The sequence below is a fragment of the Lathamus discolor genome, chromosome 5 (assembly GCF_037157495.1).
Source record: "Lathamus discolor isolate bLatDis1 chromosome 5, bLatDis1.hap1, whole genome shotgun sequence".
NCBI classification, from domain to species: domain Eukaryota; kingdom Metazoa; phylum Chordata; class Aves; order Psittaciformes; family Psittacidae; genus Lathamus; species Lathamus discolor.
The window spans coordinates 61,419,941-61,436,094 of NC_088888.1; the positions used below are offsets into that span (position 1 = coordinate 61,419,941).

At 39.6% G+C, this 16,154-nt stretch overlaps 1 long non-coding RNA gene across 1 annotated transcript in view; it reads left to right on the forward strand.

Moving 5' to 3' along the window:
- The first annotated feature begins 250 nt into the window (after nucleotides 1-250).
- Nucleotides 251-16,154, forward strand: part of LOC136014400 (uncharacterized) — a 50,327-nt gene continuing 34,423 nt past the window's right edge. Inside the window, exon 1 of the long non-coding RNA XR_010612681.1 lies at nucleotides 251-337. This is a non-coding gene — a long non-coding RNA (uncharacterized LOC136014400). The remainder of the gene's footprint in view (nucleotides 338-16,154) is intronic.

Here is a 16,154-nt window from a genome sequence, read left to right on the forward strand (position 1 = left end):
TGTAAGATCTGAGAGCACTTCAATAGTGGCACCTGCAGATTAAGACTCTTTCTACCTAAACCATATTTTTGGTGTTCTTCTGAGCCATGCAATACATCACTCTTCTGCTCTGCTTTACAAACTTACTGAAGTGTCTACTCTCCTCACTGAGGAGAGTAACCATTGCAGACATATTAATATGTCTATAGCAGCCTTCTCATGCAGGTCTCTTCATTTTACCAGGCTTGAGCGACTTCTGATGACTAAAAGAGTTAGCAGAAGAATCAGAGGAGCAACAACCTGCAATTTATCTGCAAGTGCTGGAGCAGCCAGTGGCATTGCTGCAAGTCAAGCCAAGGTATGATGAGAACCAGCTGGACAGCTGGAGTTTTTTCTACGGAAAATTTCCCTATGATTCTTTTCTGGGGTATTTTTTATGTTTGTTTGGTTTTTGATTGTCAGTTTGTTTGTTGGGTATTTTTTTGTGGGGAAGGTGTTTGTGTCTTATTTTTTATGTATTTTTTGTGACATTCCGCTGTATAAATGAAATACAAAGAGATACAAACAATAGCATAGCTATTTTTAGGCAAAAATGAATCTCTAAGTATTAGCTCAGGAGACTGGGGAAAGGGAAATTAATATTCTCTAAATTTTTGTCTAATTTCCCTATTTTGTAGAATTTATTAATGAAAAGATAATAGCAGATGTTTGCTTTCCTAGCAAACAATTTTCTTCTCTGTTTCATTAAACCATCATTTTTGTTACAGAAAACAATTGTAATGGCTTTCCAAGCAGTTGAGATATGTTATTAGGTAGTTGTCCAAACTGGGAACTAATCTGTAAATGTTTACTTCTGTTTTCCTTTCAAACACAATGCTGAATCATATTTATACACCTTGATACTACAAAGTATTAACACAGGCAATTTTTATTAAGAAGTTGTGAAAAACTGCGTGGGATTTTTTTGGCAACATTGCTTAGTCCAAATGTGGATAGCCAGATAGAAAGAGTGGTAACTCTGTGGAAAACTGCAGTAACACTGACAAATGAAACTTGTCACAATGCCCAAGAATTAGCACTTGTTAACAGTGAAAGAACATGATGTCTATCACTGCTTTCAACAACAAGGCTTACAAATGAATAGATTAATCATTGCTCATTTAAAAGGATTATTAAGGGTTTAATGAAATTGTTGGAACAGTGGGATACCTAGGCTAGAAGAGCCAATGATATTTCACACTCTGTATTGAAGGCGCCATTACAAATGGCATTTAAAAGATGAGTTGGCTATAGACAATTATTGGCACAGTCATTTAGGCATTTCTAGTTGAAGATCACATCACACAGCTTCTTGCATTGATGACTGTCTCAGGGTTATAGCTAGGCAGCAGGAAATCTCATACTTCAGCATGCTGACTTCTGGATATTAAACACATGAAATCGTTCTCAGTCAGGAACAAATGGTAAAAACACGGGCTTGGTGATCTAGAGTGAAATAAAGGCTCTTATATTTTCAGCAGGTTGCTGCAGCTGCTGTGTTGCATCTCAGTGGATTCTAGACCCCTTCTGCTCAGGACCTAACCTCGCCCTGGGCCCAAAGGAAAGCTCAGAACCTTTTTCTTCCCCAACAGCTAAACAACAAGCTGTTTACAGCTTTAAACAGGGATCCAACAGGAAAACAGAAGTGTTTGAAATCCTGTTTTCTTCTATGATTTTGGAGCCTATAAAAAAAAACAATGAAAAGAAATCTTATCCCTTGGGATTTGGCATTCAAAACCACACTGGAAGAGCGATACAATGTCTTTACTAAAACAGAGCACACCTGAATGTTGTTTTAAAATGATAGTGTAGTAGAAGTGATGTCCCCTTTTATATAGCAGACACGTAGGAAATAAAAGTTCTAACATTTCCCACCTATTAGAAGCCAATCTTAGAGCTAATCTACATGGGGCCAGGTGCTCTTCTCTCTTCCCGTTGAATCTGGTGATAAAACCTTCCAAACAACAGGGAAAGAAAGAGAGAGTGAGCACCACTCTCAAACATTAGTATGTACAGTATCAGGGAATGTTGAAGGAAGGAAAGAACATTGTTCTACAGTCGACTCCTCCAGCATTTTAATCAGAGCCAATCTAATATAAAGATAAGGCAGTGGCCTGCTGGTCTGAGAACTAGGAAGATATATTCTGGGAGTAAGCCCTTTTTTCAGCTTTTGTATTTCAGTTTTCTAAATATGGATGTATATAAGAAAGAATATATTTGCCTTTATAGTTGCAATTTTGTTCCCTGGAGGGCATTTTTTGGCAGCTTCAGGAGTAGCATCTAGACTATTCCCTGATGTCTTCTACATCAGAAATTAATGTGCATTCTTCTTTCACTGCAGTGTATAGTTTAACTCATCTGGAAATTGTCCTGTGTAGAATAACTCTTTTATCTGTTACACTGAATATCTTGCTCTGTGCATCTGGTGGAGGAGCTTGAAAAGATCACTCTGGAAAGGGCAATTATTTTTAAACCTGCAAAATTACCTAAATTAAAGTCAGCTGTATGCCTGACATTGTCCTGAAAGTAATTCTTTCCTTTAAGATTCTGATTTTGCTTGGTATGTATACAAGTTGGTATATGTAAACAGTAACATGCTAAAATGATTAGTAAAACCCCAGTTTCGTAAAATATACAGAAGAATGAGACGAAGAAGAATTCAGATAAGATAACCATGTTTAGGACAGCAGCTAACTATTTGGAATGATCTTCACTAAATGAAGTGCTAACATCAGTCCTTGCAAAAGACAGATAAATATATTTAATGGTCTTTTTTAGTGTAATTTATAAAGTACACTTTATAAAGTGTAATTTTTTTCATGGAAATCTATTTTAAAATTGCTCAGAAGCAGGGAGATGTGGAGTTATATTTTTTTTTTATGCACACACTTCCACACTCTCACACTAGACTAATAATTTCTTAGAGCACCTTAATAAAGAGTTTCTTTAACACTGAGATAAAAGAAAAGAAAATAACATTAATACTTCAGTACCTAAAAAAGGACACTATGACTTGTCAGGTTAAGTTTGAAGAAGATGACTCTAAAATAACCACTGTAGGAGGAATTTAGGGGCTAACTGTAGAGGAGTACTGAGTTAAACTGAATTTATCAACTTATTTTCCACAGTCCTTTATTCCTTATAAAAATCATTCCCTATATAAGAATGCTTATATTGCACCTGCTGTGTGGAATCTGTATTCAGAGATGAATGTATGCAGCTGTATGTTTGCGTGCGCACACTGAGGTCTATAAAGAAAACTAACAGCAAATAGATTCATTTGGGATTCAAGATTGAAAAAAGTGGAGAATTATATAAAAGGAGCATGAAAATTAGCATTCACACAAAAAATATTGCAACAAATCTTATTTATAATTTTTGTTCCCATCTTTCACAATAATTCAAAATGACTACTGAAAGCCAGCAGAATGGTCTCATAAATGATACAAAATTACACAGCAAAAAAAAAGGGATTGCACAAATTTTCTTCCTCAATAGATACTCTTTGTGGACAGAAATTTGCATTTTATACACCTACATGGTGTTTGGACATGTAAATACACCCTGCTGCAAAAGACATATATTGTAGCAGTCCATGTTTATCAATATACAAATTCATATAAAATTGAACAAAACATGCTACTTAGAATTCATAAACAAATTACATTAACACTTTCCCCCATGGGTCATTATTATTTAGAACATGTTGCAGTCAGACATAACAACTATAGAGAGGAGACGGAGTCACTGACAGGTATATGAAGAAAAATATTTTTGGCAGTCTTTATCAAGTCTGTGTTACAGCTTCACAGCAGCAGATGAGATCACAATGTGCTAATGTCTGTACCAACCAATGATTTCCCATCTTAATCCCCTCCTCCTAGCACCTGACCTACTTTATATCCCTTTACCCTGACGGGCTGTATAAAGCACATGAAATCCTTCAAACTGTGGAGATGTGGTAATACTCCAGATACAGATCCTCAGTTATTACTGTCCATCACATATATGCTAGAAACATCTCAATGGCCATTCACAGGCATAAATTATCATTCTGTGTCAGGCAACAGTTTCAGTCCCAGAAGCACTGCACTGTTAGGGGACTTCCTGCTGTCCTGTTCCATTAGTTGCAGATGAGAGTTTCAGTAAAGACTTTTAAGTAACTCTCTCCTCCTCTCTGCTTAGTGTTTTCTGAGCTGCTACTGCCCTCTAAGAGATATTATTATTGTACAAAGGAGAGCTATACAATTCCTCCCATAAACTAGTGGTATAAAAGACTTCTAAAATAAAATGTAATAAGCTACATTGTTCTTAACTAACTCATTTTAATTGTCAAAGAGTTTGTCTAAAGGAATACGTACATAATCTTTGCCTCTTATTAGTACAAAATAGAAAATGTAAATTGATAGAAAAATTTAAAAATGATAAAAGCTTTGGAAATTATGTCTGCTTTTCAGGAAGCCAAGTGCTTCAAATGATATAAATGTGTAATTATAAACAAATATCTTCACAAAAATGTTGTGAAACAGTTAAAAAAATCCACACAGTATACATTCACCAAAGCACAAACACACAAAATCAAAAAGCTGTCAAATGAATAGTTATTATCTACATTATGTTCCCACTGCTCCTTCACCCATGGGCATTGTACCATTATTGCAATTATTGTATATCACAAACTACAGACCAGGTCCAATATTTGCTACCTTGTCTAGGGAAGTGCCAAGTTGCCTTCCATCATCATTCAGGACGCTACTTTTGCAAGGACAACCACACAAACCAAAGCAGGCAATCAACAATGTGGAAAAACTGCAGAGAATTATACTGTAAAATTTGCCGATTCCAAGGTGTTATAAAATCCAAACCTGTACTTATACATTATGTAGTTTCAGGTTCCTAGGTGTGAATAGCCCACAGCGCTGAGAGGCACACCTAAGGGTACATTTATAGGTCCTCATGGCAGGCATGCTTGAGCTCACTTTACACTCCAAAGCTACATGATCAAGGTAGAGCTTCTATACCCTGCTTGAAATCTTCCCTTTAGAGCAGTACACACCCAGTCACACTCTTTTATTCTTCGTTGGAGTGGTGGTGAGAAGTCATGAAGTCTGGAAGGTCTCTGTGCCCTGGGAGCAGTGAGGAAGTGAATTGGGTCCCAGAGAAGGGAAAAGTAGGCAAGGCAAGGCAAGGCAAGATGTGGTTATTAAGCAGAAAACTATTTTAGCTTACTGGTAAGTAAACTTGGGGAAGTTTGGAGGAAAAGGGCTATTTTCTTCAAAGCCTTTAAGTATCAAAATTAATGGTTTCATCCAGCAGAGGCCATTTTGGAATGCACCTACAGAATGATGCAAAGTACTATTGTGATGCAGAGTGTGTTTTCCTGTGAAGCAGCAGTCCAGGATTTCTTTCATGTACATCTTGCACACAGAGTGAGAGAGAGAGGAAAGAGGCACTACACAACGACAGATAGGTGGTATTGGAAACCTGTTACAGAGCTAGGAATAGCCTGTGATTTTGCCCTTTACCTCTTATGCAGCAAATTTCATAAGAAATCTATGTAGTACATTGCTATACTTCAAATCAATAAAGAACTCTATATTTTTGTGGTGTGTTCTGTCTAAAAATTATTGGAAGATAGAGTGGGGGTTTGCTTTCCCTAGAAATGAGGAGAACAATTTCTTTCTAATTTTTGTTACCATTGTCACAAACTACAGTATTACGAAATACCTATTCTGGATAGTGGAATGAAAACAAGAAATATTCCCCCTCTGAAAGTAATGGTTGCTATTAAACCCCAAACCCCAGAACAGTGTGAATGTCTAGGGCAATTATGTAATATGATCACTTTATCTCTCCCAGTGTCCAAGGAATGATTTTCATGTGTTCGAACAAGCCCTGATTTTTTCCAGTGTCTGCCATATTAATATGTTTTGGACAACTTCATACTTAGTGATCAAGCCTGTGACTTGTAATTTATATCTCTTTACTACCTGTAGGTGGGATTGAACTGCCTCAAGGTAGGTACACATATCTATTTATAAGTGACTAAGTATTATGTAGATTTATCTTGCCATTCCACTCTTCCTCCATACCCAAAGCTTATTTAATGTTTAAATTCATGTGTAGAATTGAGATGTAAGGTCTTATGTACTGCTTATTGTGAGGGTTCCGCTTCTAAAGTGCAGCATGCTGAATACACAGAGGTCACATAGCTACCAAGGAAAAGTCATTAAAAGGAATATGGTGATTTGAATTTCTGCTACTGAGTTTCACACTCAGCAAAGATTATTTTAACATTCACAGTCAACTGCATATTTAGGACATTTCTGCTGTCCAACAGTGATTTGATGAATTTCTCGGGCTCTGTAAGGGATGATTATTTTGCTGGAGTTTGGCCACTTTTTCCTAAAATTTCACTCACGCACACACAAAAAAAAAAAAAAAAAAAAAGAAAAAAAAGAAGAAAACAAAAAAAAGAACCCTCATGTCTGATTAGAGTATATATGCAAGTGAAAACCTAAGTTGTCTTTTCATTCCCTGCATACATTTGGAATCAGTAGGCTCAGATCCTTCTTTCACATGACGCGTAATTAACAATTGTTAACAAAATACTAGAAAGTCAGGATCCAGGAATTTGGCTTCTGAAGCCAATGGCATTTTTGCCATTAGCTCCTAAAAGGCACAGTTTTTTTTGCTACTCAACTGAATGTTGAGTGCCTTCCTGAACATAGTGATGCAATTCCACACCACATTATAGTGGAGGGTTTGGAGCAGAGCCCCACCTATACAGCTCACATGTTCCTGGGAGTCTGAATGAATCAGCAGGAGGAAAACTGAACTGTCTTTGACTTTCAAATCATTATGCTTACCTCCAGGACATGTGCCTGTGACTGAGGGAATGATGACTATTCCAACCTATGTTCCCTGAGTTGAACTTCTTTTCAGATTTCAGTCTGTGATTAGTAGCTACTGTGCTGTGTTTCAAGTCCACCTTTCTGAAGGCAATTTTTGTGAATTCTTCTGGAATTTCCTTGCTATACATCAAATTTGGTGAGGAATTTCCTCACTGAGAAGCAAAAGCTGAAGATATTGGTGCTCCAAAATTAGCTTACATCAAAGGTGTAAAGTACTCAGGCACAGTCATAAACTAGGTGGAAAATCCTTCTGAAGAAGAGGAATAGGTTTTCTGAGATACTTGGTTCAAGTTCATGCTTATGGAGCTTCACAATGCTTAATGTAGAGTGAAAAATCCAGACATATATCAGCTATTTACTCTTGCACTAAACTTTGCTTTCTGTGGTGATGTAGTCCTGGCATTTTCAGTGTTCCAGTAGGTATACTTCCAAATTTTGCTACCCAACCCTAACTGTTAGGGTAGCAGGATACCCTATTTGATCAGTGCACCCATGCAACAGGGCAGCCATGATGAGTTGCTACTCTGGAATTTGTAACAAAAGGAAGAATCATAGAAGTAGGTCTTCTTCCTCTGGTGCTCATGCACTGAATAATAACAGTTGCAATCCAAAACTAGCTCCTTATTTTATGCTACATTTAACAGCCTAATGTTGAAAAATAAACTGGTCCAAGACACTTCTCCTTTTACTTATAACACCCCCTACCCCAAACCAAACCAAACCAAAAAAACCCCAAAAACCCAAACAAAAAAAGAAACACGCAAACACAACAGTAGAAAAAAAGAAATACCCCAAAACAATAATAATAAAAAATAAAGGCAAAAAAGCCCACCTTGGTCTCTATTGTTTTGTTTGTAAAAAAAGTCTTTCTGCCTGGCCTTTGTCCCAAAATTTTACCATTTGAAAGCTGTCAGGTAGCAAATAGGACTACCCTAAATGCTGAATTAATTTTCTATGTATATGAAAGATCATATCATGTCTGAAAAGGGCTGTTGAGCAAGTATATTATTTTCGACATTCTGTTGGTCCTGGGTAACATTTTGTTAATAAACAAACATAACAGTCAAATTTACTTGAGTCAGCTGTTTGATCAACCATCTTTTAGAGAAGAAAAAAAAAAAAAACAACACAACAATCCAAAACCTTTACATAAGAGCAATAGTTTATTAAAATTAGAGGAAAAAATATAGTGCTACAAATAGGGTATCTAAAAGAAAATTAGGTACTGCCTTCTGTAGTGATGCAGCACTCAGGTGTAATAAAATTGATGAGCCCATATAATAAAATTTATGGAACTAACCTGAATTCAATTTATTTGAATATGCTCAGTTATGTTTTTGTTTATTCCCATAGCAGATGTTTAATTTACAAACCAGGCAACTACTACAGCTCTTCCAAACAAATAGGAACAGATTAGTCAAACGTTCGCATCAGTTTTTATGTTTATCATTAGTTTTATGATGCATCATGAATATTCAGTGTTAAGAAAAAAATATCATTATCATACCTGGAAAACCTTAAAATTATGTTTTTCATTTCCAAATGATGCTTCATCCTGTTTGAAAAGCTGTTAATGTGTACTACTATGAGCTGTGCTTATATGTTAATAGGGATTGCACAAATATCTTCTTGATGTTTCACACAGATTAGCTTTGCATTCACAGTATTTTAGTATGGATGTGCTCAACTTTGTTATATTTTTCTTACATAAATAAAGGAATTTTGGTTTCCCTTTCAGAGAGAATTATTTTCAACGAGACAAAGCAAAACTACAAAAACAAAACAAAACAAAACAAAACCTTTTCCTCTTCCAAAACAAATAACTACCTAGATATTTGTCTTGGAGTTTCAGGCATAATCATGTCATAAGAAAACCCTAGTGTCTATCTATCATGGAAGGTGTGTGTGTGCCTGAGCCTGGCACTTGTATTGGAGGGAGCCAGTGATACTGCTTGTGTTCGCTGTGAGCAAATAAATGACCTGCTCAGGCAGGTGGCTGAACTGAGGGAGGAGGTAGAAAGGTTGAGAGCCATTAGAGAGTGTGAAAGTGAAATAGATTGGTGGAACCACACCCTAAGGCAAGGGCAGAGGGAAGTGGTTCAACAAGATATGGATCCCCTTCCCTCCTACCATCAGACAGAAGGAGAGAGCTTAATGGACAAGGATGGGTGGAGGGAGGTTCCTCCTCAGAGAGGTAAGCGAAAACCCTCACAATCCCTTCCTCCCTCCCAGTTGCCCTTGAATAACAGGTACGAGGTCTTGGAAATTCAGGGCCAGGTGAATGGAGATGGTGAGGCAAATCTATCTAGTGAGTCACCCAGGGCTAGTCACTCACCCACATACCTCAGAACTTCCCCAACCAAGAAGAAAAGAAGAGTAATTGTGGTGGGTGACTCCCTTCTGAGGGGAACAGAAGGGCCCATTTGTCGACCGGATCCACCCCACAGGGAGGTCTGCTGCCTGCCTGGGGCTCGGATTAGAGATGTTAAAAAGAAGCTCTCTGAACTGGTGCAGCCATCTGACTACTACCCACTGCTGGTTTTTCAGGTTGGCAGTGACGAAATTATTACGAGGAACATAAGGGCAATGAAGAGAGACTACAGGGCCCTGGGACGGCTGGTTAAAGGGTCTGGAGCGCAAGTGGTGTTTGCCTCCATACCTGTTGCAAGCGAGGGTGAAGGGATATATAAGAAGACTCTGCAGGTTAATGTATGGCTACGTGACTGGTGCCAAAGGCAGGGGTTTGGGTTTTTCAGTCACGGGCTGCTGTATGGGACACCTGGTTTGCTGGTGACAGGCGGGATACACCAGTCCCAGAGAAGAAAAAGGGTTTTGGGGCAGGAGTTAGCAGGGCTTATTGACAGGGCTTTAAACTAGTTAGGAAGGGGGGAGGGGATTTAACTGGGCCTGTTGGGGACAAGCCCAAGAGGAACATGCTAGGGATTGAAGGATGGCGGGCTAAGGAGGACTATCAATCTTTTGTTTCACTTGTGGGAAAGGATAGCTTTTTAGACCCTGTCCCGCAGGGGAAAAAGGGTACTAGGACTGGCTCCCTGAAATGCCTGTACACCAATGCACGCAACATGGGGAATAAACAGGAGGAGTTAGAAGTCTGTGTGCAGGCAAAAGGTTATGATCTAGTGGCGATTACAGAGACATGGTGGGACAGTTCACATGACTGGAATGTGGTCATGGATGGCTATGTCCTTTTTAGGAAAGATAGGTCAGCAAAGCGAGGTGGTGGAGTTGCTCTTTATGTCAGAGAGCAACTAGAATGTATTGAGTTCTGTCCGGGGTCGGATGAGGAGCAAGTGGAATGTCTGTGGGTACGAATCAAGGGGCTGACTGGCACGGGTGATACAGTTGTGGGGGTCTATTACAGACCTCCTGATCAGGACGAAGGAGTTGATGAGGCTTTCTACAGGCAACTAGAAGTAGCCTCGCGACTACATGCCTTAGTCGTCGTGGGGGACTTTAACTACCCCGATATTTGCTGGAAGACTCACACAGCCAGTCATTCACAGTCTAGGAGGTTCCTCGAGTGCATTGATGATGATTTCTTAATGCAAATGGTGGACGTACCAACTAGGGGAGCAGCGCTGCTAGATTTAGTACTCGCCAACAAGGAGGGTTTGGTCGAAGTGGTGACGGTCAATGGCAGCCTTGGCTGCAGTGACCATGAGATGGTGGAGTTTAGGATCCTGTGTGGGAGGAATAGAATACCTAGCAAAGCCACAGTTCTGGATTTCCGAAGGGCCAACTTTGGCCTCTTCAGTCAACTGCTAAGGGAAGTCTCATGGGAAAGTGTACTAGGCGGTAAAGGGGCTCAAGATAGTTGGTTAGCATTCAAGGACCGCTTCTTCCAAGCTCAGGATCGGAGCGTCCCAATGAGTAGGAAATCAAGTAAGGGATCTAGGAGACCGGCGTGGTTAAACAAGGAGCTGCTGGGCAAACTCAAGTGGAAAAGGAGAATCTATGGATTATGTAAGGAGGGGCTGGCCGCTTGGGAGGAATATAGGACAGTTGTTAGAGGATGTAGGGAGGCAATTAGGACAGCTAAGGCCTCCTTGGAACTCAATCTTGCTAGTCGGGTTAAAGACAATAGAAAGGGCTTCTTCAAATACATAGCAAATAAAACGAAAACAAGAGGCAATATAGGCCCACTGCTGAACGAAGTGGGTACCCTGGAGACAGAGGATATAAAGAAGGCAGAGGTGCTGAATGCCTTCTTTGCCTCTGTCTTTACTCCTGCAGACTCTCCCCGAGGGCCCCGGATTTCTATAGCCCCAGAAGGAGTCAGGACAAAGGAGGAGTTTGCTTTGGTAGATGAGGATTGGGTTAGGGATCAGCTATGCAAACTGGACATCTGTAAATCGATGGGTCCGGATGGAATGCACCCACGGGTGCTGAGGGAGCTGGCGGAGGTCATTGCTAGGCCACTTTCCATCATCTTTGGTAAGTCGTGGGAAACGGGCGAGGTGCCTGAGGATTGGCGGATGGCAAAGGTCACACCAATCTATAAGAAGGGCAAGAAGGAGGACCCGGGTAATTATGGACCGGTCAGCCTTACCTCCATCCCTGGAAAGATGATGGAACAACTTATTCTTGACTCCATCACTAGGCATATCAAGGATGAGGGGGTCATTAAGAACAGCCAACATGGTTTTATGAGGGGGAAGTCATGTATGACCAACCTTATAGCCTTCTATGAGGAAGTGACTAGGTGGAGGGATGATGGTAGAGCGGTAGATGTAGTTTTTCTTGATTTCAGTAAGGCATTTGATACTGTCTCCCACAGCATCCTCATAGATAAGCTAAAGAAGTGTGGGCTTGACGATCAAGTAGTGAGGTGGATCGAGAACTGGTTGAAAGGAAGAAGGCAGAGAGTTGTGGTCAATGGCGCAGAATCTAGCTGGAGGTCTGTGACTAGTGGAGTTCCTCAGGGGTCGGTGCTGGGACCGGTGCTGTTTAATATTTTCATCAATGACCTGGATGAGGGAACTGAGTGCACCCTCAGCAAGTTTGCTGATGACACAAAACTGGGAGGAGTGGCTGACACACCAGAGGACTGTGCTGCCATTCAGCGAGACCTGGACAGGCTGGAGAGTTGGGCGGGGAGAAACTTGATGAAATTTAACAAGGGCAAGTGTAGAGCCTTGCATCTGGGGAAGAACAACCCCATGTACCAGTACAGGTTGGGGGTTGACCTGCTGGAAAGTAGCGAAGGGGAAAGGGACCTGGGGGTCCTAGTGGATAGGAGGATGACCATGAGCCAGCAATGTGCTTTTGTGGCCAAGAAGGTAAATGGCATCTTAGGGTGCATTACAAAGGGAGTGGTTAGTAGGTCAAGAGAGGTTCTCCTCCCCCTCTACTCAGCCTTGGTGAGGCCGCATCTGGAATATTGCGTCCAGTTCTGGGCCCCTCTGTTCAAGAAGGACAGGGAATTGCTTGAAGGAGTCCAGCGCAGAGCCACAAAGATGATTAAGGGAGTGGAACATCTCCCTTACGAGGAGAGGCTGAGGGAGCTGGGTCTCTTTAGCTTGGAGAAGAGGAGACTGAGGGGTGACCTCATCAATGTTTACAAATATGTAAAGGGTAGGTGTCAGGATGATGGAGCTAGGCTTTTTTTCAGTGATATCCAGTGATAGGACAAGGGGCAATGGGTGTAAACTGGAGCTTAGGAAGTTCCACGTTAACATCAGGAAGAACTTCTTTACTGTAAGAGTGACAGAGCACTGGAACAGGTTGCCCAGGGGGGTTGTGGAGTCTCCTACACTGGAGATATTCAAGGCCCGCCTGGACAAGTTCCTGCGTGATGTACTGTAGGTTACCCTGCTCTTGCAGGGGGGTTGGACTAGATGATCTTTTGAGGTCCCTTCCAACCCTTGGGATTCTGTGATTCTGTGATTCTGTGTACATGTACACGTGTGCATAAGCACAGACATGCCTTAAAAAAAGAAGTTGTCTCTTTTCTCGTCTTCTTTAAATGAACTACAGTCTGCTGAGTTTTACATTGGAGGAACAGCAAACGAGTCTGTCTCCTCTCCAAATTCCTATAAATACATTATTAGATTCAACTATTTTGACAATGTGTCATTTTCATTAATTGCCAAGCTAAGAGAAGGTTTTAGGGTTAGATCAATTTGCTAAGCTGAATTCTTGTGGGAATCTTCTCAGTAGGAATATGCTTTGCCCACAAGATGTGTAAAATGTTGTAAAAGATTTCAGTGGAAAACAAGCATCTATTGTTAAAGGTGATTGCTATTGTAAAAAAAATCGGTCTCTGCCCACTTTGTTGACAACAACACTCTTCGTTGAAAACATGTCTTTTGACAACAACAAAATAACATCTGCTTCCTCTTCATTAGTTACAGTACAAATTTGATTAGAAACTGTCTTTAAAAATAGTTTCAGAATAAAGTTGTTATATGCTCTTTGGACATATAACATTACAGGATTTTTTGGATGTGAAAATTATGTTTTTTGGTCTTTTCTTACATCCCAGGTTAGAAGTAGAGTTTCTAATATCTTTGCCATTACAAAAATACAAATAAAAAGGTGTTTCCTGCATCAGAAGCATTGGAACAGGTTGCCTAAGCACTGGAATAGGCTGCCTGTGGAAGTCACCATCACTGGGAGTATTTAAAAGATGCACAGGTATGGCGTTTAGGGACATGGTTTAGTGGTAGACTCGGTCATGCCAGATTAATGGTTGGACTGGTGATCTTAAAGGTCTTTTCCAACATAAACAAGTCTGTGATTTATATAACACACCTTGAGCATAGCTACACCATGTATTGCTTGCATATTTTTCTTGGAGCAAATATAGTTGGTTGAAGAGATTTTCTTTCTTAAATTGAAACCTGAGGATTTATAGGATAACAGACTCTTGACAATTCATACTGAAACCCTTCTCCTTTCTTCCCTGAAAGTTCCAACAAACACAGTTTCTCAGTTTTTGCAGCGAATTTCAGTGAGGAAGGTATATTATTAATAATATATCATGATGTTGAACTGGAGATCTGGAACACTTGGAAGGAACACATAATGCAAATAGCCATAACATCAAAAAGGAGGAACTGTGATGATAAACAAGTGCAAATAACTTTTGGATTTCCTCTGGAACAAATCAAAACATTCTAATGAGAAACAGTTCATTGGAAATTTAATTTTCAATAAGTAGTAGTGTGTGAGTATATTTACATCACAGTATATGTTTTCTGAGAGTACATATACTATATGCAAAAAATGTATGTGCAGATACTGGCAAATGGGAACATGTACAGGTTTACAATAAGAACACAGACAAATATCACACCACAAATAATGCCAAGTCACAGTGTGAGACTGAACTGGGAGGGATAAACATTGATCAGCAGCTTTGTTACACAACTCACTGATGATTATCCTAATATTACAATCACTCCCACAGTTTCAGTGTGTTTCCATGGTGTCTGAGCCTCTGAACATTATAAAGACCTCATAGCAGCCCTCCAGTATCTGAAGGGGGCCTATAAGGATGCTGGGGAAGGACTCTTTGTTAAGGACTGCTGTGATAGGACAAGGGGTAACGGGTTCAAACTTAAACAGGGAAAGTTTAGATTGGATATAAGGAGGAAGTTCTTTACTGTAAGGGTGGTGAGGCACTGGAATCGGTTGCCCAAGGAAGTTGTGAATGCTCCATCCCTGGTGGTGTTCAAGGCCAATCTGGACAGAGCCCTGGGTGACAAGGTTTAGTGTGAGGTGTCCCTGCCCATAACAGGGGGTTTGGAACTAGATGATCCTAAGGTCCTTTCCAACTGTAACTATTCTATGATTCTATGATAATTACTTAGTATGTCTTAATGAAGAAAACGCAAAGGTTGGGAAGCTAAGCACTCCAGTAAAGAAATTAAGAGCCGAGGCTGCTTAAACAATCTTAACTCTTTCCCTTTATAAATATATATTATACTTTTCACCTGCAGACTGCTTCTTAATGTATTTCACACTTTTCTTTGGGTTCTATATTTTATAGAGTTCGGATAATATGCTATCCATTAAATAAGCTATTTTTGTTTTGTTATTTATGCAACCCAGCTTTGACAGGAACACATTATTTTAGAATCTCAGCAGCTGTTTCTGGTACAAATACCACTACTAACATAATTGTTAGCACTCTTCTTTCAAAGTAGCATGTTTGGTTTTATTTTTCCCGGTGATTTGCCTTGAGTATTCTTCCTTTTAAGATTTGTATATTTCCATTAAAGCACTGGGCTGTGTTATATACACAAATCTTTTTATTATTTTTTTTTTAATTATTTATTAAAAACAATAAATCTTTCTTTAAAATGCAAACAGCAGATTTATCTGTGGAATTCCATCAATGCAGTGGTCAGAGTTAACACCACTTCTTTTTTCCTATTTAACATCCATCTGCTCATACACCTAAAGAACATGCTAGTCACTGCAGCATGACATTGCCAGGAAGCAAAGAGGTTATTCTCTTGCAGCAAATACATTCTATAGAGTGTATCAGCAATGAAAAGAGGAAGAAAGAATAAAACCACAAAACCATATTCTGGTCAATATAGAGGTTTCTGTCCTCTCCAAAGAAAGAAGTCTGATTTAATTTTATGTATATCGAATTTTATCTCAGAATACTGAAATTGGTGAAAGATTTTTTTAATTGAATGGGTCAGCTGCACGGTTAACTCTTTTGGGAAAGACTGAAGTCTCTAAAATGCATAGAAAAAAAATATGCGTTTCATTAAAAAAGCTTAATGAGCTGTACAACCTCAAATCTCTTTGATTTGTACACTGGTTCCATCTAACCCCCTTCACAGTGTGGAGTTTGATACTGCAGCGATAGTACTTGATGTTTTTCTCTGGTTGTCATGCTCTGCAGGACTCATCAGACAAGGATGGACATACAAAGCCAGTTTCTAGAGAGTGCTAGTCGGTGTAGTCCCTTAAAGTATGTGAAGCTATAATGAATGCCATCAGCTGTTCCATAATGTCTGTTTTTTTCCTCTGGAGATTAGAAAAATTATCTCATTGCTGTAGTGCTCACTGGAGGATGTTTGCAATGTTATTACTCCTGTAGCTAATTTTATACTGGGTAATGTGTTAGCTTTCCTTGCCTGAAGATCTAAATACAGACCATGGTGCTCAAAATCAGAATTGTTTAATGACTGGGCAATGTGAGTAAGGAAATTTCATTCCAGTATTGCTCAAGAGATGCTT